The sequence below is a fragment of the Nycticebus coucang genome, chromosome 22 (assembly GCF_027406575.1).
Source record: "Nycticebus coucang isolate mNycCou1 chromosome 22, mNycCou1.pri, whole genome shotgun sequence".
NCBI classification, from domain to species: domain Eukaryota; kingdom Metazoa; phylum Chordata; class Mammalia; order Primates; family Lorisidae; genus Nycticebus; species Nycticebus coucang.
The window spans coordinates 52093206-52097636 of record NC_069801.1 but is presented as its reverse complement, the minus strand read 5'-3'; the positions used below and the strand labels follow the sequence as shown (position 1 = coordinate 52097636).

General features: G+C 47.7%; 1 pseudogene; it reads left to right on the top strand.

Annotated features, from left to right (window-relative positions):
- Positions 1 to 3326: 3326 nt before the first annotated feature.
- Positions 3327 to 3938, top strand: LOC128575610 (histone chaperone ASF1-like; annotated as a pseudogene).
- The last annotated feature ends 493 nt before the right edge of the window (positions 3939 to 4431 follow it).

The window sequence follows — 4431 nt, the reverse complement described above, 5'->3', positions numbered from 1 at the left end:
CTCACCCCCTGGCTCGGCGCCTGAAGCTCAAGCAGCTACGACATCAGCCACATACACCAGAGCTGGTGGGTTTGATCCAGCCTAGGCCTACCAAACAACAATGGCGGCTGCAACCAAAAAAAATAGCTGGGCGTTGTGGCAGGCGCCTGTAGTCCCAGCTACTTGGGAGGCGGAGGCAGGAGAATCGCTTGAGCCCAGGAGTTGGAGGTTGCTGTGAGGTGTGATGCCATGGCACTCTACCCAGAGCGACAGCTTGAGGCTCTGTCTCAAAAAAAAAAAATGGTCGCCCCCTTACCCTGGGTGAGACTAACTCTGCATGTCTGCACTCCAGAGTTTCACGGGAGCAGACCACCCTCTTACTTTGCATTTCTCCTCTGCCTGTGCCTCTTTCCTTTTACCCCTTCTGGGAGACTTCTCCCGATGAGTATCTTGGACAGCAATTCGTATCTCAGTCTCTGCTTCTAGGGAACCCAACCTAAGGCCGTGGCATTTCCAAGAATTAACATTTCTTTTTTTTCTTTTGGCTGGGGCTGGGTTTGAACCCATCACCTGTGGTATATGGGGCCAGCGCCTTACTCCTTGAGCCACAGGTGCTGCCCCAAGAATTAACATTTCTGTTTACAGCCTTCTTCGTACAACTATTCTGAGTCACACTGCTACCTGGCCACACTCAGCATGTAACCACTTGCTTTTCTTGGTCAAGTGAACTAAGTGATGAATTATTTCAGCAGCCTGTCCAAGGTCACCGGTGTGTTGGTTAATATTTACTGAGACCCCTGAGGCAAAGCAACCTGAATGTCAACTTTTGGCCAATGGTAGTTGAAACTATCGCTTGGCATCTGGCCCTGATAACTGAAATCTCAGATCTTGTTTCCCAGGGTTGGCTTCTTCTGAGCAGAAAATGACTCACCGTGGCTCAGAAGCTACAGAATAGAAGGTTCCGAAAGGGCCCAGAGGCCCGAGAGGGTTGGATATGCTGATTTGCACAATCCTTTATGGTTACATCTGGAGAACACCATAGAGATTACATGGTCTTACAGATGGGGAGACTGAGGCCTGGAGAGGTAAAACTACTGATTCAAATCCAAGCAGCACAGTAGTACAGCCCCTGCAGGCTATTCTGGCACAGGGGAAAATATGGGTCTACCCGTAATTTCCTTTGCCTTTAATTCCCCCATTATCTGGCAATCCAGCAACCCCCTCTCTGTCCCCACCTTCCTGCCCAAGCTCAGCACAGTGGTTGGGTGGCCTGAGAGATACTCTCCTTCCCCTCCTCTCCAACCCTGCATTCCTGCTTCACCAGCCTCAGCTGGTCTTTCTCCCTGCACCCAGTTCACCAAGTGCTGCTGGAGAAAAGGGCACAGGGCAGACGGGTTCATGGCCACCGCAGCCCCCACCCCAGACCCAGGCTCTGATAGCCGTTTGCTCACTCCTGGCTGGCTCTGCTCCCATCCCCATCATTGCCCACCCCAGAACACACACCCTCTGAACAACTTCCTTAAAGAAACAGAAACAACATATGTAGCCCCTAACTTTTCCTCCTGCTGCAAGAGAATTTATATCTGTACCCAGATGCTGCATCTTTCCTCTGGCCTTCGAATTGTCACCCCATAAACGTCTGCTCCCTAGAACCCAGCTCCTTCAAATATAACCTCTGCTCTCCAGCGTTTAACCCTATTGTCTCCTCTCTACCTTAAATGAGCCTGTGAACTTGCTCAAGTTCCTAAAACCAAACCGAACAAATCTCCCTGACCCTGCCTGGCCCCCCAACCAACATCCCCTGTGTCTCTTTCCCTTCTTGAGAAGGTGTCAGCCTGCCCCACTTCCTCCCCCTTCTCTGCCCTCTTTCTTCAACTCTTGCAGTCTGGCCTCTGCCTTCACCTCTCCCTGCAACAGCCCCGGCCACAGCTGTCGAAGCTCCCCAAGTGTCCACTCCCATGGCTGTTTTTCAGTGCTCAGCTACACTCCCTATTGCACTTAGCTCTGCAACACTCCTGACTCTAGGGTGACCAACCCCAACCCCTCCAGTTTGCTGGGGGCTGGCAGGGTTCGTGGGTCAGGGAACTTTCAGCACTCAAACTGGGACAGTCCTGGTCAATCAGGATGATTGCTCACCCTTAACTGGCTTCGTGAAATTCTACCTCCAATCTCTCCTGGCTCATCTTCTGTCTCCGAAAGCATTCCTTCTCAGTTTCTAGCATATATTCATTTTTATTTTTATTAATCATTATTATTATATCCCAGCAGGCATTTCTTCAAAAGTTGATGCTCAGAACAATGTTCTTTCCTTGGGGGTTATCCCTGGGCAATGTCACCTGTTCTCAACCCTTGTAAACTGATAACTTTCAGTTCTATACATTCCTCCTAAATCTTTTATAAACTCTCCAAAAGCCTATATTGCATGTCCATATGAAAAATGAAACGCAGCCAGTTCTCCACAGACGCCATCATCCATCTGCCTTTCTTGGTTACTGGTGTAAATGGCAGAAGCAGTTGCGGTGAGGCTGACAAATGTCACGACATCCCAGATGTGATGGCTCTTGCCCATCCAGCATCCATCACCCTTGTCTGCTAATAAGCGCACTTGATGTCCTTCGGGGGACACATCCGTCTCTAACATTCAGTTCACTGTGCTTTGTGTGGGCAAATCCAACCAAGGTCAACTAGACTCTTAGGTGAAGGATTAAGAAGGCATGACACAGGGGTGCAGGCCATCCTGACACTGACCGTTACTTCCTACACCTGAATTCCGGAGCGCCCCATTTCAGTATCCTCTGAGGCCTGACTAATGAGCTTTTCCTTAGATTCTGAGAGCTCGGCCATTTGTTTCCGCGAACTTTACTTTTTGTTGAGATTAGCCAGAATCGTTTCTCTCTCACTGATAACCGAAGAACAGGAGCAGAGTCTGCTGAGACATCCTCCTCCTGTCCCTCACTCCGTGTGTCACAACCGCCCCACTGAAGAGTCTGCAGAATTTCTGCCACGCTTCCTCTTAAATCCAACCCCTTATGCCTCTCTGTTCTACCACTTAATTCCAGCATCCTCCTCTCCCGCCTGAACTATAGCAATGAGTCCCCTTTTCAAAGCACTTAACAATTATTCTTTCCAAATACTTCAAAATAGATTTCGTGGGAAATAGGAAAGCTGCAAACCACTGTGCACTGCTCTGGGGTAAATAAAAAGAGGGAGGGAAGGTTTCTCACGTCGCGGCAGCAGGGCGTCGGCCAACTGCGAGGGCGGGGTCCGCGCTGGAGTTCAAGGTGCTGCAACAAGCCTCACTTCCCATTTTTTTTTTGTATTTTGTTTTTGTTTTTTTTTTTCAAAATATGGCAAAGGTTCAGATGCATGATGTAGGGGTGCTGGATAACCCTTCCCCTTTCGACAACCATTCCAGTTCGAGATCACCTTCAAATGCATTGAGGGCCTGTCTGAAGACTTGAAGTAGAAGATTATCTTACGTGGGCTCTGCAGAAAGTGGAGAATATGCTCAAGGGTTAGATTCCATGTTAAGGGCCCGTACCTGCAGGAAGGCACGTGTTTGCATTTCAGGCTGATGCACCTGACCCAGGACTCCTTACAGAAGCAGGTACCGCAAGTATAAGAGTTGTACTAATTTCCTGCACCTATCAGGGTCAAGAATTTAATAGAGTTGGCTATTACATAAATAATGAGCACACTGAGACAGAATTAAGAGAAAATCTACCAGTAAAGCCAGACTTTTTTAAGCTTCAAAGGAACACTTTTTTCCATCTAACCCCAGGGTCATAAGATTCCACATTAACTGGGAAGATAACACAGGAAAACTGGAAGACGCAGAGAGCAGTGGTCCAACCCTAGTCACTTCTTTCAATAGCTGCGTTACCTTCAGCGCCAAAGGGATGGCCACACCAGAAAACTCACTGAATGTCTCGCTAGGATCCCACATGGACTGCGTGTGACCACCTGCCATCCCTCTAGTTAAAATTAAGTTATTAAAAACCCACAGAAGCATTACCCTCAAATTCTGTAAGTACAGTCAAGACACAATGTGAAGAATTTGTTTAACAACATACTATAGAAAGATTGTAAGAAAATCAGTATTTGAACAAATTGTGGAATATAAGTGGAATTATTTTTAAGTAAATATATATATATATAGAGAGAGAGAGAGAGAGAGACTTTGTGAACTCCTTTTTATTGACAAGGAAATGGAAGCTCAGATGTGTTGAGCTGCCCAAGGAAACGATGGGCAAGCCAGAACTCGCTTTCTCACCACCACGTCACAGAGGCTCCCCAGGTGGTTTCCAGGGCGCTCCTTCCTCCCCACACTGGCCTCCAGGGTGGTTTATTTAAAAGTAAGTCTGTAAATGTCTTAGCACAATAACTAAGAAAATGCCAGGAAGGCTATGTTAACCAGTGTGATGAAAATGTGTCAGTCTATGAAACTAGTGT